This window comes from Strigops habroptila, chromosome 11, assembly GCF_004027225.2.
Source record: "Strigops habroptila isolate Jane chromosome 11, bStrHab1.2.pri, whole genome shotgun sequence".
NCBI lineage: Eukaryota > Metazoa > Chordata > Aves > Psittaciformes > Psittacidae > Strigops > Strigops habroptila.
In genome coordinates this window covers 22813902-22837250 of record NC_046360.1, presented here as the reverse complement: position 1 = coordinate 22837250, position 23349 = coordinate 22813902, and the positions used below count along the sequence as shown (strand labels likewise).

Genomic DNA, 23349 nt, shown 5'->3' with positions numbered 1-23349 from the left:
CCTGTAAAGTGGGAGTGCAGGAAAGAAATGAGCCTTTGTAAACTTTTAGTTCACAACTGTTGCTGGGTCTTGTATCTGTCCGCTCATCCCAGTGCTTGTCATCACGCAGCTGCCACAAGCTTCTATTTATCTTACTCCTTTTCTTTCTTCCTCCATCCATGGGGTTTTTTCCTTGCTGCTGGTTTCTGCTCCTTTTTTCTGTCTCTCTTGTTCTCCCCTTGTCTCTGTACTTTTTTCTCGCCTGTACATTTGCTCAGCACCTGTGTTCAACCAGGCTCAGCAAGGGTAACTCACTCCCTTCAAACCCCCTGGGGCATTCTCATCCTCTGCAGGAGGGAAACGAGCCATGGCCATGGGACAAAAATGAACTTTGCTCCTGTGATTAAAGCACAGTGAAAGTACTCAAAGGCCTATTTAGAAAAGAAGAACCAAGCTCATCTTTCCTTTGTATTTTATTTCATTCACCAAGGTGGAGATCCAGCAGAGCTGGACACCGTTGGAGTCCCCACAGAGCCAATGTTGGTGCATTGCAGCCTGGCCGGAGAGTGTGGATGGATGCTGGGCACAGTGACACCGGTTTAGCAAAGCTGCTGAGCCCAGTGGCTATTGTGGCTTCAGGGGGAATTATGGCACGCAGTCCTGCCTTCTTGGGGTGTAGAGTCAGAGTAGATGATGTTCTGAGCTGCCTCCCTGTCCTTCGTTTCAGACGAGCTACTCTGCCAGACTGTGATACACCTGCAAAGTGCCTTGCCCAACAGACAGTCTTGGCAAAGAGCGATTGAGAGCATCCATTTCTGCCTGAGGTCTCTGTCTGCGCAGTTAGAACTTGCATGAGAGAAATCCCATGTGTGTGCTTGAAGGAATTAACATAAAATCACCTTCTCACCCACTTCCCTGCATCCTCACCTCCCCAGTTAGTGTTTCCAAAGATATCTTTGCATCTGCTCACAGACAATCTCAGGAATGATTTTTGGAGATGAACAGGCTTTGCTGCTTCTACATAAGCTTTAGTTTTCCCTGTGGCACCATGAATTTGTTTAAACCTGAAGTTCCAGAAGCACAAAACCATGGCAGAAGGCTGTTGAAACACGTACAAACTGGCAAGCAAAATATGCTGCATCTTACTGAGAGGGCCAAAGGTTTCCTGCATCTTAGAATTGTCCTTCACTTACTTAAGGGCTTGAGCACAAGCAGACTCAGAAACCTAACTCTAGTAATTCATGTGTCTTAGCTATTTTATTTATAAAGAGCAAAAGGTCTTGTGTCCTGCTAAATAACCTTTTTTAACCGGAAAGCTACGAGATGACGTGCATAACTACTTTATAGTTACAGTACTGCACATGGGTTTAAGCTTTGAATTCTCATAGATACTCAAATGTCAAAACTTTTGCCCTGAACATGCTCTGTTTGTAGAAGATTTGCAAGCAAGGCAATATACAATTCTAATGGAGTATTTGGTAAGAAAACAACCCTATGATTCTCCTTCAAATGTGGATAAGTCATAGCTTACGTAGAGTTACAAAAAATTAGTTCTGATTGTAAACTGAAATTTTTATCTAAAATGAGAATTTTTTAGAAGATGCATTCTGGAGTCTCAGGTTGTGATTTGCCATATTGTCAAAAGGCAAATGCTGTACATAGCATACCATTCCTCTGTGTCTCACATCAGTTTTGGCCAACAGCTAGTGAAAGATGAGAAAGCGTGGAGAGGAAGGCAAGGTGGTTGCCTTCCTCGTCCTGCTGCCTCCCATCTTTGCGGAACAGCATGTGAGCCTGCAGAGCTGCTACTCTGTCTGACCGGCAACTATAGCAACTTTCTCTCTTTCCAGAAAAAAGTCTCAATAGCCAATAGCTTCTAAGGTTTTTGTAGTACCCATGCCAAACCCTAATTGGTTTTCTTAATCAAATGCCTCTTCTTCTTTGGCTTTGAGCAGTTGCTTGTTAAATATAAGAATACACTGGTGATTTGATTTGTTCTTTGGAAATGAGATATATATAATATTTATACATTTATTATTATATATATATTTATACATACATATAGTCTTGTGTCTTTGTCTCAGAAGTCTTGCATTGAGATGCATAGTGTAAAGAGGCATTAAAAACATCCATGGACATTTCTGTTTATTTTTTTAGGAACATATCTGATTCCTATTACATTGAACTGCCTCCAAAAGGACTAATGCAAAATGTCAACAATAGAAACCACTAATGCTCCTCAGGTCTTGCAGGGACTCAATGAGGTAAAGGACCTTCTTGTCCTCATATCACTTTGTTTTTAGCTGTATGTTTCCTGTTAAACTTATGTCGTGTATTCCCAACATCTGGGTGTTAAAAAAGAAGAAATTACCCCCAATGATCATTATGATTCTTGTGACTTTTTGATGGTTGGTCAGTCTCTGGAGGGGGAGAAGGTGTGGGATTGGGCAGTGAAAACCTTTCTAGCCCTCTCCTTCCATCCAAACCCCTCTCTCTGAAAGCCACCCTGTTCCTAACCAGTGAAACAAGGGAGGCCAAAACTGGGATACGTCTGCTTCATGGTAACAAGGCAAAAGGTATAATTGTGTTTGCATATTTGAAACCGTGGCTAAATATCTTGAAATATTGCCTAAAGCAATACTCTGGCTGCTCTCCTGCGTGTTGCTGGGCGCATGGCTTGTCAGCTGGATTCAAGAGCAGGCAAAGAAATATTATGAGGTGGTGTGACAGCTGTAATTGTCAAAGAGGGGGGAACCTTTGAGAAAGCTGGTTCAGTGCGTGTGTGGTCTTCTCAATGTGCCTTTCTCGTTGTGTAAGGGTGTATAAAGCTCCATGTACGAATCAGTTTGAACTCCAGGGATCAGCTTAAAGACCTTGTGATGAGCCAGGTTGTGTTGAGAAGCAGGAAGAATTGTTTCAGAAGACGTCAGTGCAGGAAGAAGTAATTCCAAGGTATTTTTAATGGTGGTGACTTGGAGTTTTATATTTTGAAGGAAAAACCTGGTTTCCACAAAAAACACATCACTCCAAGTATTTTTTACTGAAAACTGGGGAGCAGGCTTTTGAGGCTGGGGCAAATCCTAATCTTACTTCACCTTCCCGAATACTCACGAGTGCCTCTCTGAAGTTCTATCACAAGTTCTGCATTTTTGTCTGTGGTCTGGAATTCGCCCTGCCGCAGTGCACTGCACTTTCTGCCACAGGGCTCAGGTCCATACGACCCTCCACTTCATTGATAATTACCATGATTTTTAAGCTAGATGAGTTCTTGATTACATTAAAAGGGATGCCTGTATTCAACTGGATGTTAGCTATTTTGCTTCCAAGGGTAATTAGTCATGGGTTTAAATAGAAGGAAATAATTGACGTACACATAGAGTGGAAGCACTTCTCTGCCATTATGTTCTGAAAACTTGTATTTATTTGTTCATTCTGCCTGAACTTGACGTAGCTCTTCTGTTAGCATGGTAAAAGGAGTGGGCTTTTTGACATAAGATTGTTCTGTGTCCTATTAGAAGCTATTTTCTAATTTCTGGAAGAGTGGGTAAGAGCAAATTACTTTAATTTATCATACTCAGAAAAGGAAAACAAAGGTATTTTCCTGAAGAGTTAAAATGTATTGCTGACATAGTGGTTTTGACACTGGCATAACAGGGCAAGTGTATACTGGGGTACACCTGCACATACATGCTTGAACAGAAACCTGTAGTTTGGAAAGGTTCTGATTCAGGATTTCCATCTGGGAAGTCCAAGATACACTGGTATCATCAGCCAAGAGCACAGGAAGGGTCTTTGCTTTGTCTTTGTAAGTCCTTTTCCTCCACCGACCTTGCAGTTCTCTTCCTTCCTCTTCTTCCAAGTGGCCTGGTGTGCTTAGTTGTGTAATGATATCATCATGAGGAGGAGCATCACCTGGCTGTCATGCCTCAGTCATCTTTTGGAGTCATCTTTACTTTATGCTTCCCTTGGGTCATCCATCCCTTAAGTTCCCCCATTCTCTTGCAGCACTTGCTAGATATAGCCTCTTATGACTCACATTGTTGGCATCTGTCCTCCAAGAAAGTTGTCTTGATTATCTTTCCAGTTCTGTGCCCACTTTTTCACCTCGCTTGCATAGTGAGTTATTATGGGAATACATACCCTGCACGCAGGATGGAGACCAGTGCCATGTTGGTTGTTGGAAGATGCAGTGTCTCAGCTAGAGGAAAAAGTGTTTGAAAAACTGGGCTAGGATAAAGGAGCCAGGAGAGCTGAGCTAAAGGTCCCTCAAGGAAAGACAGGACCCAGTCCAGGGCTCCCACATTCTTTGCAAGAGCCTGAGCCACCGGCCACTAAATAGAAACCCCTTTTGTTTGCTGCTTCAGCTCATCAGATTTTGGCTCAAATCCACAGATTTCTGGCTGACCTACACTGTATTTCTGCATGAGTTTTATGAGTAAGCTGTTTGGTGAAAAATACCATCTATGTATAGATAGAAATCATAGCATCAATTCCTACCATGCTCTTAGTCTGACAAGAGTTACATCTTGCTACTGTATGTAGGAATTCCCACTGCTGTACATACAAATGCTAGTATGCTGCTTAAAAGATCTCTTTCATGTATCTTACTGGGCTAGAGAAATGCCTTCTCAGAAACCTGTGCTGTCAGCTAAGCTGACAAAGGTTTTATTTAACATGAGGCAGAACTAATATATCCTTTAAAGAAGGCTGCCATGCCATTAGTTGTCACTCTGGTTTGTGTCAGATGCTTGCAAGAAGCGTGCTTGGTTCCTCCGCAAACACAGCAGCATCTTTCACTCTTAATGAATAATGCACTCCAGATGTTCCACCCTGTGAGAATTTCTTGCGCCCACTGCAATGCCAAGAGAAAAATAAAACAGTTCAACTTATTTAACCCAGATCTCAGACTGTCTGTCTGCATCATCTAACTCCATCAAGCTGATGGAGCACATGGAATGGATGGAAAACATGTGGTTCCTATAGACTCCTGCATTTCATGTAGGTTAACAAATGTAGCATTAGTTTACTCAAGGCCATAACGGGCAAATGAGCTTAAACCCAGTGTTTTCATGGCAGGTTCTCTGTATCTTCTGCATACCATACCATCAACACTCTGGCCTGGAGCCCTTGCAAACCTTTGCTGGTCCTCCTGTTTCTGCTCACTATATCAGCCTCAGGACTCTTTTACTTACTTACTTTATAGGGCAAACACAGAAATAGTGCCTAAGCTGCCCTTAAAAATTTAAATGGACTACAATCCTTTTCTGCCTAAATATTTTGTGAGTGGCATTGAGACCTCTTGTTCTTGGCTGTAGCTCAAATACTCATTGTAGTGTTTCCAGGCAAATGAAGACTGGAGGCTTTATAGGAGGGTTTTAAAGAAGCCCCCTCAGAATGGGCTCTGAGCAGCACAGACTGTCTTGCTAACTGAAATGCCAGCACCACATTCCCACCATTGAGTGGTGATGGGAACCACTCAAACGAACCATTGCAAGAAAGGGCAGGAAAACCAGGTGTGATGCTTGATGCATTTCAGAGCCCTGGTTCTTCCAGCTGAGCATTCTGAAAGGGGTGAAATCATCTCTGGTTTTAGCTCAAGAGTTTTTCATGGTTGTTTTCAAGGAGGGGCAGAAAGACAGTTTCGTGGTTCAGGTATTGGGACATGATTTGTAGACTTACCCTAGTGAGAGACTGCCTGGGTAATCTCACTCATGTTGCATGGGAAGCTCATGCACTTGGCTTTGTCCTTACAGAAAATGGATGTGGGAGATCCCAACCAGTCAGACTCTTGCGAGGGTACTGTTACAGGGATGAAGGTATTGGTATGAGGATGTGTGCCTATGTGAACGCTGCAGTCCTGCATGGAAGTGCACAGCCATGAAGTTTGACGAATGACTTAAAAATCCCTGATGGGTTTCCAAAAGTCCTCCTCTCTCTGTGTTCAGAACTCATTCTTTAAAAGTTATCTAGATTTTGAAGAGGTAATTTAGAGGAAGCCTTTGTTGCCTATCTCAGGTACAAGACCTCAGACTTCTATGAGTAAGAAATCAGTATTACAATCAGTAGAACCAAGTGTGCTAGTTCAGTCCATTAACTCCATACCTTGCCCTCGTCCTGTGCAAGCTGGTGGGATCTTTGGTGGTGCGTGTGGGGGACTGCATTCTGCGCTTTTGGCAGGTCTTCATCAGGAGCATCAACGACAGGGTTACAAATGCAGGTAGGGAAAGTATAGGGTGGTTTTTTTCAGTGGCCACAGAATTTGGAGAAATTGTTTCTTACTGAAGGCTGGAGCTCCAAGTGTCATTTGAAAATATCAAGTGTAAAACTGACCTGTTTTCTACTGGTTTCCCATAAGGTCCTGGCATTCCCTGGTCCTTGCTAGACTGCACTGCAGGATACAGGATCCTGATTTCATGAAGGTGCTGGGACTCTGCTTTTATAAAGCCAGGCACCTCAGAAGTGATGGGGACATGTTGCTAGCACAGCAGCTACTGTGCTCCCTTGCTAACCTTCCAAAGGGTTCTTTAAAAAGAGCAACATAAGCTTGAAAGCAGAGCTACACCTAGTTTTCCACAGTGAGTTCTGCTAGCTTCCATAGTGATTTTCCAGCAGCATTTTCCTTCCTCTTATAGGACAGAGGAGAGACCACCAAACTAATTTTGTCCTCCAGCCTAAGAAAGAAACTCTGTGGAAGATGGTATCTGGTTACCCCATCTGTGCCTTTACCAGTGCCATATCTGTACAGGATTACCCATGAGTCTTTTGGCATATCCACCTCTACACCAGGGCTTTCTGAGGTTTATCGAGGCTGGAAGATGCTAACGTTCTGTAAGCCCTTTCAGAAATGTCTTTCTTCCTTTGAGCTGTGCGAAAGATGCAGAACCAAAGCAGCATGCAAGAACAATTATTAGACGTTGTTAATTAGGATGTGTGAAGATGGTCCCTCTCCCCTTTTCCTTTGAAACATGAAAGCCCAGAGGGAGCCTTTATTAAAGTCAACAAAGAAATCTCAAAGGAAAATATTCCCTTCTTTAATGTGGTCACACACATCATCTCCTGCCTGGTGCGACCTGACATGTGAATGTGATTATGGGCTGTGTCGCATCGGGGCACAGGCACGCTGCGCCCCGAGCACCGGTGGGGAGAGGAGAGGGCTGAGTCCACAGAGCTGGTCTAACACCCAGCTGCTTGGATGCCAGAAATGCAGCATCTGGAGCTTGCTTTTGATGGATCACATATTTTTTGTTAACTACCTTTGATTTAACATGTTTTCTCTCCAAAGAAACCTCTGATAAAAGCAAGCTTCAGCACCCAGGGTAGCAGCTGGATATCCATCCTGGATTTTCCTGCTGGAGGAATAGGCATTGCAACTTCTTTGCTCACCAGATAGTTTTGTTTGTGTGTTTAAATTTTAAACAAGTCTCACAGCAACCTGATAATGGTGGTACTGATGGGCTCAGAAATACCAAAGATCCCACTGTACTTTGGGAGTTGGGGTAGCAAACCTCAAGATGTCAGCTTGGTTACATGACACGCAATCACAGTATTACTTCCCTCTCAGATTCTTAAATGGTGTCCATTCGTAGGCATAAATACATTGTCCTCTTTAATCCCAAATGACAAAGACAGGATTTGAGGAGTGCTGCTTCAGGAATTTTTGCTTTCTTCCTAAACCTTCCATTACAGGGAAAGGTGGGGTGTGGTGAGCTCTGATCCATAGGATCAAAGACACCAGGATCTTGCACTGAATCTGTATTTTCTGTTGGATGCAGGTGATGAAGACAGGGCACAATATGTCGCACTATACTTTTATTGTATGAAAATATGAGAAGGTGATGCCCTTTCTCTGAGCTGGTCTGTGGGCTGGAGAGAGCGAACACTTGATGTGTTATAGCTTCTCAGGGATGCTTTGATAATCACGGAGATAAACCAGGGCATGTCCATTATAGGAGTCGCAAAGTGGAGAGTCTGTACTCGCATGAACTCTTTAGGAACATCACTGGTTATGGCTATCAGAAATGTTTTGTCTAAACAGGAAACAGTGCAACATGTGCAGTTCTTGTCCTGCTCTGTGCCGTTCCTTTGGTTTGGTCTGACCATGTGATTTCTAGAGGATTTTCAAAAATACCAGGATTTTCATGTTGTGTGTCCCTCTCCCTCCTCCCCCAACCTCATATCCCCACCCTGTTGTTAATTTAGAAAGGGGGCAGCATCCTCAGTGGACTCTTCTGTAGCTGATACCACCAGCCGCGTTCCTCCCCATGCCCCAGAGCTAAGCCGTGAGCTTGGAATTTTCCAACTAAAATTCTTTCTCCCTTTCTTTTCTCAAGGGAAAAAAAAAAAAACAAAAACATATGAAACCAAAACAATTTCCAAAGAGAAGCATCCAGCCTCTTCCTTCTGACACCCAGATAGCTTGGCTCGTTCATCTAATCTTCTGCCTTGACTGCTGGGCTGGCTGGCCACATCTGAAAGGAGGGGGATAAGCCAGCAGTCAGAGCCTGTATCTGGGAGCGATGTTGGTGGCAAGGAGACTTTGGCAGTGGGTTCCTCTCTCACAGCCGCTTTTTCCCCAGCTGGAGGCTCCAATTGTTGGGCAATGGCACATGAGCCTCCCCCAGAGCCGGCAGAGCCCTGCAGGAGCCGGCTTCATGCTGTGAGCAGACAATGCAATTAGCTGGGTTTCACAATGTGCTGCATTGGGTGACCTTTCCAGGGAAAATAATTAGAGGGAGACCATGTCTGCCATTGATAATTGCCTTCATTAGCTCTGAGGTTAATTTCGGGGATGTGCCCAGGAAGCAACAGAAGAGGCTCGGGGGAGGCTGCCCAGTTAATTACTTGTGCGTTGTGAGGGGGGTGGTTCATGGGCAGGTTGGACCCTTCTGCCATCACAGCGATGATGGGGTCGGACAGCCTCTCAGAGTGGGAAGTTTCCAACCCCTTTGGTAAAGACTTGCCTGACTATTAGTGGATATGAAACCCATGGGCTGGATCTGCAGAGACCCACTTAGTTGCCCAGTCTGCAAGCCGTAGGGTAGGGCTGGCTTTGGTGTAGACTGCTGTTTCTCAGAGCTTGGGGGGTGCAAAAGGGACATTTCTTCTGGGAACCTGTTCTTTCTGGTGTCACTGAGGGTCCAGAGGGTAGGAGCAAGATGAGCAGGAGGGAAGCGCCCTGGACAGCAGAGCCACAAGCCCTTTCCATACTGCATTTGGTCTGGCAACACAGACAAAAGTGCCACTTGCTGTCTGTCACCAGGGCTGTCCCCACATTGCCCTGGGGCTTCTCCATGGGGCCATGTCCCTCTCTACAGGCAGTCCAAGTTAGAGACCAAACCTTGCTTTTCCTGCTGGGAAGGCAGCGTTTACTCATAGCATGTGCGACATCTCTGCCTTTGTGCAGTCTCTTTTCCTTTGTCTGCTTTGGTGTCACGCAGGTAATCAGGCGCTTGACCCCTCTGACACCTCTGTTGCTTGCAGCCATGCTGTCTCCAGGCTGGGAGTGGTGGGAGCATGAGAAATTAAGATGGATGAGTGCTTTTCGAAACAGATTGGGATGAAACTATCCTCCTAACCTGGCTGGTCTTGGTACGCACTCACTAGACTCGGAGGGGCTGGTTAGTGCAGACCTATTTCAGACCCATCCTGGGAACAGACAGCTAAATACAACCCCTCCTTCCCCCGTGCTTGCCTGTCATTGCAATAAGCAAACTGTGGGTTCTTTTTTAGCTTCTTGGGGGAACTGCAAAAGCTTCTGCTTCCATTTGTAACCGAATCTGATCAAGCTTTGACTTCCATTTACCAGTGCTAAGCAGGCTCCCAAACACTGACCATGAGGTTACACTTGATGGTGTCAGCCGTCAGTTGTGTGTGCAGTTTGCAGGGGTTTGCTGAAACCAGGACTGGGAGAGGCACAGCATCAGTCTCTTCCTTCACTGTTGCCTGTGGTTCTCATGTTAAAAGCTTGTTACTGTCTTGTGGTACACGAAGGGGAGTGGGGAGCAGGGAGCAGGGAGAGCAGGAACACCAACCTGTGCACAGCCCTTGCTCCTCTCCTAACGCCTTTGAGGGGGCTGCAGCCAGAAATGGCAGTTCAAAGGGCATCCTGGAGGTACACAGAGCATTTAAAGGGCATTTCAGGTACACTACGTTAGTGTGGCATATCTTTGTGCTATGAACTGAAGAGAGATGGGACTGTCAGGCGTGGGTTTCTCTCAGTTTTTTTGTTGAAAGAGACATCAGAGGAGAGCAGGAGGCCTTGGGGCAGGAAAGCCAAGAATAAAGAAAGTGGGAGAGGGACACTTGGGAATACATTCCCACGGCAAGCAGTTGTGCAGGAAAGAGGTGACCAGGTCAAAGGAAAAGCATATAAACAACCCGGAGAGGGAATCTTCTTGGCTGCTGGTTTGTTTATATCTTGCAGAAAAGAGCATAGCAAGCCATTAGCATCTCTAACTAGCTACGAGACAAAGTTCCTGTCCTTTCCAATGATAATGCAGGGAGAGGACCCACAGAAGTCACGTCTGTATTTCCTGTCCTGATTTCGGCATAAGGAAATACTGTAGGTTGTGCCCTAATAAAATGATAAAAGTTTTTTTTTTTTTTGTTTGCTTGGTTTCCCTTTCCTTGAGCACACAATTCCCTGGGAAAGCTCTCTGCAGTGTGGTGAGGAGGATGGAAAGGTGGGAAGTATGTAGGAGGTGTGTGAGAAAGACCCTTCCTCTTGGCTTGAGTGAATCAATGCTCAAGCATGGCTGGATTTGGAAAGGCTTTGTGGATTAAGATTCAAAAATACATAATCTTATAAAGACTAGGGCTTTTAAGGGAGCCAGCACAGATGTGCTGGACCAGCCCGATGGGTACTGGGCATTTTTATGATCTTCAGGTTTTAGGAAAATCCAACTCAATTTCTTTTTTTAGGAGCTACCATTTTGTCCCTTATTCCCAATTGTTCAAATCACCTCTCGGTACTCTGCTCCTCCCTGGCCTGTCCACTTCCAGCATAAAAGGCATCTCCTGAGTGAAGGAGAATGGATTGTACCTTGATGGATCTAACATACTTAAAGAGTATGTTAGATCATTTCCAGTTTTCAGGTTCCTCATTTGTGTTTGGAGTCCAATTCTGCGGCTTTTATTATTGATTGCAACTAAACTTATGTACATGGTGTACTTCTCTGGACACTTTGCTGTGCCCATTCTACATGAGAACATTAGTTCAGTTTCATACACACTGGGATGTTCTTCCTGTTCTGAAAAGCATCACTGAAATTCAGCATACTTGAGAGCAGTAAAGTACTGCAAGGCTTATTTGAAAAGCCTATGCTTGATACCCAGTTGTTCAAAATCCATCTAGCTCCGTGAAAGTTGAAGTAGCTACACTGACTTTCATGAGCGGGGTGTCCCACAGTAATCTGGTTGCAGCTCATACCTCCATGATAGATATACAAAATGGGTCCCAAAGCCATAAAAAAAAGTGTTGCTTTCTATTCCATGCTGTAAGCTCTTTTTTCCCCAAAAAAGGACTGAGAGATGCTCATTTGTTCACACACTGGTCAGGTTTTTTTGCAACTGTGTTCCTGGTAAACATTTTCTCAGCAGTTGAGAGGATTTGCACCCAAACGGTTGTTTAATTATGGTTAATTTCTGCAGTGTGGAGGGTGGGTGGCTGGTGAGATCACGTGGTGTTTCTGCTCCATGAATCAAAGCCTTAAAGCTAGAGTTGAAGGACTACAGATAAAAGTTAATAAGTAACAGGCTTCTAGGAAAGGCCTTTGGAGAAATAAGTGTTGGTCAAAATTAAGGTGGTGTTGTGAAACTTGTGGACATTTTCACAAGTACCTGAATGCTTTTTAATGATCATCTTGGGTTGTGAAAAGGCAGAAAGCTACCCCAGCACTTTTATTCATGATACTTTTTGTGTTTCTTTAAAGTTTTTCTACTAGTGTTAGTGCAAGTATGGGTTCATTCGCAATTAGTACTTTGAACACAGTATTTTGTTCTAAATCACCAATTCATTTGCTCCCCCAGAATCACATCTTTAGCTTTATAACCTCTCCACACAGATACGGCCTTAAATCAATGCTTGGCTTCAGGCTAGTGATATTTCTTTACCAGGAAAATATCTGGCAGCTCCTCCCCAGTGGATTTGAGAACTAAGCTGTATTGAAAATAAGGTTATACTTGGTCATTTCTCTTTATGTTGTCTTTAGAGCAAGTATAAAGCTCACTGCTCCTTTATCCATGTCATTTATGGATTTCCATAGTGCCAAAGGAGGCACATAGCTTATTGCAAAAGCAGATTATCCAGAATAAATCATATGGTAAGTGCTGCAGGGTTGCAGGCAGCTGGCTTTGGGAAAGTTTGAACCTGAAATGAGGCTTGATGATGCAGGTGAAATGATCACTTGTAAATGGATAGGAATGCCCTCCATTTATGTGGAGAACTGAGAGACTCACCTAGTGTACAGGAGCTCTTTCTTTGTCCTGTCCTGATCCTGCCCAGCACTTCCCTCCTTTTCCTCCTTCCCTTCTGTCAAGGTTTAACCTCAGTGGCAGCTCAGCCCCACACAGCCACTCGCTCACTCCCCCCACAGTGGGATAGGGGAGAGAATCAGAAGGGTAAAAGTGATAAAACTCGTGGGTTGGGATAAAGACAGTTCAACAGGTAAAAAAACAAAAGCCTCTAGCACAAGCAATGCAAAACAAGGAATTCGTTCCCCACTTCCCATGGGCAGGCGGGTGTTCAGCCATCTCCAGGAAAGCCGGGCTCCGTCACGCGTCATGGTTACTTGGGAAGACAAACACCACCACTCCAAATGTCTCCCACTTCCTTCTTCTCCCCCAGCTTTATATACTGAGCATAACACCATATGGTATGGGATATCCCTTGGGTCAGTTGGGGTCAGCTGTCCTGGCTGTGTCCCTTCCTGGCTTCTTGTGCACCCACAGCCTACTCGCTGGTGGTGAGGAGCAGAAACGGCCTTGATTCTGTGTAAGCACTGCTCAGCAACAGTGAAAACGTCCCTCTGTTATCAACACTGTTTCTAGCACAAAGATAAAACATAGTCCTGTAGGAGCTAGTATGGAAAAAGTAACTTGGTCCCAGTCAAAACCAGCATAACTTCTGCCCCTTTTCTGGTCATGAAATCAGTGACATTGTCCAAGGACTCATTTTGAGGAGGGTCATGGGACCCCACTGGGTGCAGGGAGTTTGGAGTGAGCAGACGTGGCCCTCACCAGCCCACTGGTGTATTTTCACCAGCTATGTTCAAATCCATCTGCTTAACCCACAAATCCCATCCCACTAAACTAGTCTCATCGTGCGTCGATTTTCATTTCTGAGCAAAGCAGGAAAACAGCCAGTGTGTGAAAACAAGAAATAATGAGAAGCCCTGTCTGAGTCTTGAAGCAAGGTTTGATTTTTCACTGCAGGCTTGGGTCAGCTCTCTGTTTCTTTTTTCTAATTAACTCAGCAAATGGGTGTTGGGTAAAGCACCACCATGTGTGCTGGGTAGGAGCAGTGAACAGGGAGCTCTCGAGCAGAGCAGAGCTGGCATTCGTTAGGGGTGAGCTCACCTTCACACTGGGATTTTACTGCGCTTGGCTGTGGCCTCAGAGAACCACCACAGTGTAAACACTCACTAGGAGTAAACATCTGGAGGCCAGAGCTGTTGCTTGGGCTGTCTGCGGAGCATCTTGCACAGAGAGGTCCCAATCCAGGCGAGAAGTATGTAGCAAATAACAAAAAGAGGCAAAGCGAGTTTTGGCAAACACAGCTAATTAGCCCCTCATCCTTCTGTTCCCTGGAGATAATCTAACAGAGTTGTCTTCAAAATCCAGTGATTTTGTAAGTATGTAAATATTATTTTAGTCGTCTTTAAAATTACTTGCTCAAATGTCAAGAATGACATTAGTGTGCGAGAGGCCATTCATTCAATTACAGTTCCTCTTTTCCTGTGTTGTTATTTCTTGGAGCCACCTGCATAGATTATTTTTTAGCAGCTTTCTGCTTTGTAATCAGGTAATCCTGTCAGTGGTGCTGGGAGGGAGTCTCTCTCACTCTCTTTTTTACTTTTTTAATCAACTTTAATGTCACTGTCTTTTTCCAAGCTCCAGGTCTGAGCTGGAAGGTCATGGATCTTGCCAGAACTTCAGAGCTCTGTTCTTTCCTTGCCCAATCTGACAGGCATGGCTGAGTAGTTCGCACCCGGCCCTGAGGGTCAGGGCACCTTGACCTTTTTCTAGGTCTTTCCTGTATTTACTATGTGACCCTGAATGAGTCACGCTCTGAAAAACGTGACTGCAAATAGCAGTAATGAGAATTCCTTAATCCTCAGCTTGACTTTGCAGAAAGCTGGGTTACCCACCCTGCTGTTCTTGGTGAGACCTCCTGAGTTTCGTATCTTAGACCTACGCTGGTGTCCACTCTCCTGGGATTAACATAGGGCATGGATGCTGGTATGCAAAACATAGCTGCTTGCCAGGAAGCATGTGGCATCGGGGCTGTCCCACCTCCACTGCCTGCCACTGGGCATCCTACCAGCATGCATTTAGGGGAGGCTTTTGAAGGCCTTTAGTGCTGGCTTTCATCCATTCCTGTGGAAGACAGTAGGATACATGCGGGGGTTAACCTCAAATTCCCCAAGCCAACCCTTGCCATTGACCCCAAAACATCCCTTTTTCTGTGCAGAAATGGAATATTTCCCACGTTCAGCCGTGTTGAAGTTCTCCATCACATCACTGAGAGGGCTGCAGGTTTATCTAACTGGTGTCCGAGATCAGCACTTACTCCCCAGGGATCCCTTGCCAGCGGCACATCATTTCTGCATGGGAGCTAAATAAGAGCCTCACAAATACCAGCAGAACTGGAGATAGCGTTAATTTCTCCTGGTTGTGTCCCCCACCTTCCTTGCCCCACAGAAACATTGCTATTCCTTGTAATGTTGTTACTTCCCAGAGGAAAATAAGTAATTCACAGTAACACAATCTTGGTTCCTCAGAGCTCTTGAGAGTTCAAGAATAATTTCTGACCTGGAGGATATTTTCAGAAAGTAGTAGATGGGTCCTTGCAGCTGATGGGGTTTCACTGAGGGAAGCAATGATAACCTCCTTCAGCTTTCCAGTGCCCAAGGAACCTTCCAGATGTGCTCAAGTGTTGAGCAGGTTATGTTGAAGGTGACTTTGTTTGGCAGCACTCGTCATAAACCAAAGCCCAGCAGTCATGTTTGGTCAGTGCTGCTGCCAAGGGAGGAATTGCAAGAGAGGAACATTCATCTTCTGCCTGTGGCTTTGGGTGGCATTGAGAAACCCTTAATCTTAAAAAACACCCTTAGTGAAACTTGCCCAGGGTTTTATGCAAGCCTCAGCTGCTCCACCACGGCTGTGAGAGAGCCGCAGGTGGTGCCGTGGGCTTTCCCCAGTGGCTCTTCTCATCAGCTGCTGAATGTTGTCAGCAAATAGATGTGGAGTGCCTTCTCCATAGACAGTTTCATTTTCCACCATAGTCACATGATAAAATGCTTGTCAGGCCAGGTTGTATGCAGTGACCATAACAGTAAAAGGCAGTCATTTGATGAACTGCCTGAAACTTTTAAGTGTATTGCAGGAGGAACAAATGAAACAGAGTATGTGGAGGCCTACAGGGTCAGTCATCTTGTAAAATGCCTGGAAAAGTTTCATGAAGTCTTGATTTCATGAAATGTCTGCTTTCACAATATGGCCCATAGTTATTTAGCAAGTCAGCAAAAGCAGAATTTCATGCTCATATCTCCTTTGCGGGCATCAAACGTATGAACTATCTATACAAATGGCTTGTTTCCGTCCTCCCATCACTGCTCATTGCCATGTACTGGTGCACAGAGGCATTTGGACAGATCAACTGAAGTTCATCTAGTTTCTAGTTAAAGCAAAAGCTCTGTAAAACACTCAGCTTTTTGGAGGTGTTGAACACTTAGTTGTTTTCACACCTCAGTGCGATGCAGCAGTGCTTCCTGCAGCCCCACTTCATCTCGAGGGTCTCCTCCAGCTCAGGCTGGGATTAAGGCTGGGAGGGAGGGCAATTTAAGTAAGGATGGAGGAAACTGCTGCGTTTCCTGTGTTATGGATGCATTTGGTTGCCTAGGTGCTAACCAGGCAGCCTTCCTCACCAATGTTATGTGCCTGGCCAAAGCAAGGAGCATGGTGGGTCTTGCATGACAGCATGGAGCTTGTGTCATGGAGCCAAAGGAAGGGACACATGGAGGGCAGTTGTGGAGACCCAGGATGGTGGCAGAGCTCTGTGGATGCGCAATGAAGTTTTTACAAGGTTTCCTGGGGGAGGTGACTGCACTGGGGAGCTTCAGCAGTGCTGGTCACTTTTTCCCTATATCACAAGAACTACAAGAGGCAGAGTGGAAGATGGGAGGAGATAACTGTGTTTCTTCTGGCAGAGTAGCCTGAAGTTGGGAGATAAAGCACAAGGACTATTTTGTCAGTGCCTTCATGCTTTTTTCTTATTGTGTCTCCCAGTGCCTCTTGCCTCGGGTCCTTTCTCTTCATTGCTGCGTTTTGGAGGAGAAGGAGCAGGGGGCTGCTCTCTGGCTCTGGTGCAAGTAGGGCAAGGCAGCTGCTGGGCTTCTAAGTGCCCAGCTGGCACTTCTAAGTGCCAATCCTGAAGACCTTTTTCCTTTGGGCAGGTAGTTATAACACCTAGAAGGTGTTAGAAGGTGTCTCAGGACAGAGCAGGTCCGGGAGCCATTCCTCTATAGGCCTGTGTTTGAATCTTTGCCTGGGCTCTCCCATCACTCCCCTCCATCTTGTCCTTCCCCCTCTGCCGTGTGAGATCCTGATGCTGTCTTTTTCTTACCCGTCTCCTCACTGCTCTGTTGCTTGGTGCTTGTTGCTAGATGCCATTTTGGGAACATTTTGCGTCTTTGAAAACAATATGACCTTGTGCAGTCCTGAACATCCAGAAGGGATGTTTGCTGCTGGATTTTCAGCCTAAACATTGTGTTTTCTGGGGGAAGAGCCGTGAGATCAGGCTGTGAGGCAGCTGTGGTAAACTATTTCTACTCCAAAAGATGCTGCTTTCTTCAGGAAATGAGTTGGGACCTCTCCCTATGTATAAGCCAACTTCAGGACGCATTAGGAATAAGTGACTGTTAGATGGATGGAGTGAGCTGGAGAAATACAGCCAGTGCAATTAGTTGGTGTATGACTGGAGGGAATTAATTAATTCAGGCTTTGATTCTGTCCTTCGAGAATAAAACAAATGAGAAGACATGCCATTAGAGGACATGAGTTGTCCTAATCATTGGCTTGACATTCCTGTTCTTTTGGTTGGGCATCTTTTATCAGCAGAGATTTGGGTGCAGCTGAGGGTACAAGACAGGCACTGTGTTAGTCCTGGAGAAAAAGTCACAGCATCTTAGGTCATGGCTCAGAAATTTCCCAGCAGAACTACACTGGTGTAACACCACCTTGGTATTTGGGGTAGCTCCAGCATGTGAATGCGTTGCTTACTCTGGGGTAGGAGTGATGCTACACGATTATACTGCTCTAACCCAGTGGTATCATCATACTGGGACACTTGTGACGGTAAATTCACAGAGGTGGACGTGCCAGTAGGCGTATTGTGACTTAAATCACAGTATCTGCTAAAGGCAGTGTGTATTTTTCCCCCTATGTATATATATATTTAAGTAGGCAGTAATTCTGCGTCGTTGTTCACATCAGCCCACCAGTCCTACCTACCTCATCAATAAAAGAGTGTGACAAGTTCAGCTTTTGGGGAAAAACCAGTTGGTGCCTCTACCCATTGTTCACTTATGGTGTTGGAAATGGTCATGGGGAGCCCGTCTCCGAGACAGGTGTCAGACATGAGATGTTTCAGCCATCCCTTTTGGATCTGTGGAAGGGTGGCTCGGCAGTGAAGGGCTGCTCTTCTGTGAACTATAAAGTGATTCCTTGCTCAGGCTAATCCTATGGATCTCAATATGCGCTTTGGCTAAGCTCACAGTGGCACAGATTTTTACCTGAGGAGAAATGTTGCACGTAAAAGTCATAAATACAGAAGCCCCATCCAGCTGGATGAGGGCCAACTGCAAAGCAGTTTTAATTCACTTGTACCGGGGACAGTCCCAGTGCGCGGATTTTCTTGGTCCCTTTCCATGGTCTGTCAGCTCAAAATAGAGGCGAGGAGCCCTGCTCCCACTTTCATTAGGAAAGGTGGTATTTGGAGGGACTGGGAAGCAAGGTGTGAGAGGCAATTACACACCCCAAGCTTGGAGGCCGGTCATGACTTTTATGATCTCATTTCCTCATCCACACACAAATGTTTGGCCAAAGCCCAATCTCTGCAAATGAGCTTTGGTCACCGCTGGTTTTAATTAGCAGGAACAGTCCTGTGCAGTGTTCCCAATAAGCGAATGACAAAGTATCAGTCTCGGTCTCTGGCAGTTTTCTCTTCATCCTGCCAGAGGGCTTTTTCTGAGCCCCAAACCAGCCCCTTGATCTCCGCTTCCAGGAAACCTTTATAAAATTCAGACCAGATTCTTGAGCAAGAACCAAATGTTTCAGCCAGAAAGGTTTCTTTTTTCCTTCTTTTTTCCCCCCTCCCTGCATTTTATTTTTGGAAAGGGTGAATGGAGGATGATTAAATTTGAAGAGATGATATTTTCAATGACATGTTTAGCATTTATCTGAGAAGGCTCCGATGGGCATGGGATTGCTTGTATTTTCTTAAAAATATCAATCAAGCCAATGTATTTAAACAGGTTCGGCTGTTACCTTCTTTCCTCATGTTTCACAAGCACAACCAGCGAGTCTTGTGCAGTGTTATTTATTTGTATTACAGCACAGCAGTGATGGCCCATTGCAGGAAGCGTTGCAGAAAGCCCAGCAAGCAAAAGACTTCACTTTTTAAGATCATCTTTAGTGAAACACCCAAAGTGCTGGCTAAAACTGCTCACTCCCTTTTCACACAGCAGGGATGGAGGTGGCTGCCTTCCCATGGCAAACAGCGTTGCACAGCGCTAACATGATTCCTCATGGTGCACAGTGGTCCTGTTGGTCGTGCCAAAGAGTGAGCTGAGGTTCTCTGAGCCAGAAGACAACCTGCTGCTGGTGCTCATCTGTGCTCTCTGACGGATACAGTGTGCGTAGATCATTGTGCTTCCATGATCCAGCACCCAGCGTGATTGCCCAAAGATGCTTTTCTGCATTAAAGATGATCTCTCTCCAGGCCTTAGTTAACTTTCCGATTAATGCAGCCCCATTAATTATTCATCAAACCGCCAATGAGGCCATTAAGCCTCTCTTCTTTTGAAGATACTGGTACCTATTTCTATAACAAGAGCAAAGGAGGAGGCTGCAGATCTAATTGCAGGCTGCAAAGTGAGGAAGACTCCTCATCTGCTGCTTTCATACTGTGCCTGAAAAGCCTCTCTTTTATGGAGGTGTCAATAGCAATTTCATTCTCTTTTCAGAGGAACAAGTGCCTTTAACCATTTAAACCCACTTAGACGAATGGCTTTTGTGCTTCGATTAAAGACACAATGCAGAGAAAACCAGGCTTGGCTGGCTGCAGAGTCCCCCATTGGGGAAGGTCCAGCCTGCGGGCAGAAGGGTCGTGGGTGCTGCTCTGCCCTTCTGACCTGCCAACCTCTCCCAGCTGGGATAAACCAGTCCCTGCTTAACTGAGGCTGGATGCAGAGTTCCATGGGTAGGATTTGCCATCTTAAGGCTGCATTTTGGGACACAGCTATGGAGCAATGCCTCCTACCTGTGGGTGACACCCTTCTCTGTCCCACTAGCCACATCCAAGAGCCCCCATGTTGCTTCGGGAGGCCTGGGCAGCCAGTGCCTGACTTGGCATCTCAGGAGGCATTTGCCCTCTGCTTTCCTTTGCTTTGTTTCACCAGCTTTGTTGCATGCAAAACTGCTTGTGAAAATGGCCTTCTGCAGCCCATGGGGTCACCTTGGTGCAGAGCTTGAGCCCCTGCCCAGGCACAGTGGTTTTCTTTGTTGTTCAAAATACTCCAAGACCTCCAATAAATAATAAAAGACATCAATAGTTCTGAGGATTTTATAGCCACTCCTATCTTGAGATCTCAAAACATTTCACAAATGCTAATTTATGAAGCCTTACAGATGCTCTTGCCAGACTGTTTGACAGTAGAAAAGAAAGTCAGGACGTGCAGTAGGGCAGGAACCGGATCACGGCCACTCTGCCTCCTGGCTCCCCAGGTAATAAACCCTTTGGTCCGCAGCTATGAGCAGCCTGCATTTGTACAAGCATCCAGGGAGGCCGCTTTTGCTACCTAATTTTGATATGCATAGCACCCTATCGGTTGGATAGAAAAGAAATCAAGACGGCTGCTTCCTCATGTTGAAATTGTTTCCAGCAACCCGCAGTATAAATAGCCCAGACGACCTGTGCTGGTACCCACCTAGTAAGCACTGGCCTACTTATCTGCCGTGAACTATGTCTTTAAGGGAACATGATATCATTGTCATAGAAGAGTCTTATTTTGACATAAAAATGCGATAGGATTGAGTGGTAAGGGAAGGAGATTGTCTGTTCCAGACAATCTCATCCTCCAGGTAGAGTTAAGCAAGCTTAATGGTTAAACAAGGTCTTTTAATGTGGTTTTGAGGCTATTTTGCTTTCACAGTCCTTTATTAGGGACTGTATTAGATCTGTTCTCAATTAGCTCATGGCTGGAGTGAACTTGAGGAGGCTTTGCTGGGCAGGCTGAAGCACCACAACAGAGCTGTAGGAAAGCCCTGAGGAAGACACCCTGTCTTCCTTTCTACATGCTTTCAAAGTGTTTGCTTCATCAGATCGAAATGTGTTTCTTGTGCCTCTGCATGGCCTCAGATGGCTTGGTGCTCAGCTTGCTATGAAGTAGGAAGCAAATGGCAACAATGGAAAAATAGAGTAAGAAGAAAGTTGTCTTTCTTCAGTCTTTCAGGGCAGGGAATAAAGTCCTGCTGAACAGCAATATTTACAGAAAAGGGCTGAGATCTGAGTGGAGAAACTGTAGATGGTCTGGTACAGGTGGGAAGACATCAGCTATCAGCTTAGGAAAAGGTCCAAATACCCAAAGCCCAGAGCAGCTTTGGGTATGTGTGTGTCACTGTATGGTCAATGCTTATGGGGAATGAAGCAATTACTTTGTATTTCCTAAATATACTCAGTTCAAGCAACCCTGATCTCCAGGGAATCTGTTGAGCTGTGCTGTGACTGGTGTGGCTGCTTGGTGCCAGGGCTGAGCTCAGGGGAGAGGAAGGGTTGTGGCAGGAAAAGGGGATTGGTGATACTTATTTCTGTTTATCCCATCTAAAGTGACTCTGTAGTCTTGGCACAAGGGAGAAGGGATAAAGCAAGGCTCAAAATGCGTCTTTGTTGCTGACCTATGTTCGGTTAGCCCCACTCTGATAGCTCACCAGGACAAATTGTCTGTGCTGGCAGTTGCTAGCAAGAAAGATCACATCACCTAGGTGAAGCCTTTTCACTCACTGGAGGTTTAGTTGTTCTTGGACCAAAGGCCAAAATAACCCCATGGAAACCTAGATCCTCTTTCTGTTTCCAGAAGTGAGGAGTGGAGGGGAGGGAGCAGTTTCCACTGATGCAGCTGAGTACATGACAAAGTGACAGCCCATGGCCCTTCCCAGGGCTGCCATGCTACGAGATCAGCTGGGAGCAAACTGTGCCCATTAATGATCACAAAATAAGGGGATTAAAAGTTATGGAAAACAGGCAATGGGATGGTTAGTACTGTATCAGCAGATGAAATAATTTCCCTAAGAAATACGGGAATGCAATATCTGCATCTGCAAAGCAGCGAATCTGGTTCAGGAGCAATTTTGGAGGCGGTTTCTGAACCATGTCAAGATGTTCCCTATCTAATACTAACTCAAAGCAGCTACTGCAAATACTAAAGGATTATGTTCCTCTACGGAAAGGCTTCCCAGGTTCCTGCATAACCAGAGTAAAGGAGAATCCAGCTTGTTTGGGTTTGGTTTTTCTTTTTTTCTTTTTATATTCATCGATTTTGCTTTAACCCACCTTGGTTGGCAGTGGTTTCATTTGGCAAAGGTGCTGCTGTTGGTTTAGTGTGTAGAGCAGCAAATTCCCTCTGGTGATGCTGAAAGCTGCGGCATCCGAACATCTTGCACCACTGCAAGCCACAGATGTAGTGCTGCTTCTGGGTTTTTAACTGGTTGTTTGAAAACATGAAGAAGGTACAGCACAAAGCCACAAAAAGAGAGATGAGAGCTGGAGAAAATAGGCATCGAGGGCAGACACCTGTGTAGCAAGGCAAAGAGAAGTGAGAAGCGATTTGGCCTCTGTGCCCAAGTACTTTTGCAGAGAGAAAATGCCAGATACAAAATGGCTCCTTAATCTCAGGAGGCAATTCAGCACAAGCATCCCTGGCTGGTAAAATGAAGCAAAGAAAGTTCAACAGGCCTTGTGGTTTTGGCAGCAGGGACAGCGAGCCGTGGGGACAGATGACCCCCAGCAGAGGCTGCTTTGTCTCAAGTGCTGTAATAGTCTCTCTTTTGAGATAGGCCGTAATCAACACAAGCCATTAATCTTAATACTGGGGTAATTAAGCTTAATGCAGGGTAACTGAGTGAAAATGAATAGGCTGGGATGTACGGGAAGTCAGATGGGATAATTCTTCCTGGCCTTCCAGTATACAAACAAGCTTTGTAGTCCTAACACAGGCCCCAGAGACTCACTGTGTTTTGCTGTAAAAAGACATGGCTTTTATTAACAACCAGATACCCTTCCAGGCTGTTTTCATAGGAGCTGGGGGATGTTGCAGGGATAGAAATGGCACTGGGGTTTTTTAAACTGTCGGCAAGTCTGCTCGCACCTTTTTTATCTGCAGGATGCAGAGAGGTCAGGTCCAAAGCTGCAGAAAAGGGCTGCTTCTCCCCAGAAGTATGTGTGTGATGCACATCTCGGTGAATAGGTGCAGAGGGTGCCTATGTGGGGCAGGATGGGCAGTGCCATATGTGTGTTCAGCAATTGCCACCCGATGAAAGGTCAGCCAGCCCGCTGCTATTTGCAGCAGCAGTGAGCCGGAGCCACATGGAAAGATGTTTTTAACAAAGGTGTCTGTGAGCAGGGAGGGAAGCGCTGGGGGCAGAGGGTGGGAGCGCTCGCTCCGCAGTGTAAATGTCACTGCTCATCACCTCTCTCCTTGCCCCTGCACACCCAGCCCTCCACAGCCCTGTGATGAAAACCTCTTGGCATTATCAAGAGAAATTAATTTCTTTCTGTCTTCTTTTGGTTTTGTGACTGTGTTGTTTCTGATTTCATAGCTACATATATATTGTATTAAGATTTTTTGCATCTCCATTTGTTTCAGCCACATTAAG

The 23349-nt window shown here is 45.5% G+C and overlaps 1 long non-coding RNA gene across 2 annotated transcripts in view; it reads left to right on the top strand.

Moving 5' to 3' along the window:
* LOC115614410 overlaps nucleotides 1–23349 on the top strand; it is a 108432-nt gene that overhangs the window by 45113 nt on the left and 39970 nt on the right. Inside the window, exon 1 of one of the 2 annotated variants that reach the window (XR_003993718.1) lies at nucleotides 2137–2243. The exons of the other annotated variant lie outside the window; for it this stretch is intronic. This is a non-coding gene — a long non-coding RNA (uncharacterized LOC115614410). Of the gene's footprint in view, nucleotides 1–2136; nucleotides 2244–23349 lie in introns of those variants that run through there. 2 annotated transcript variants of the gene reach the window in all.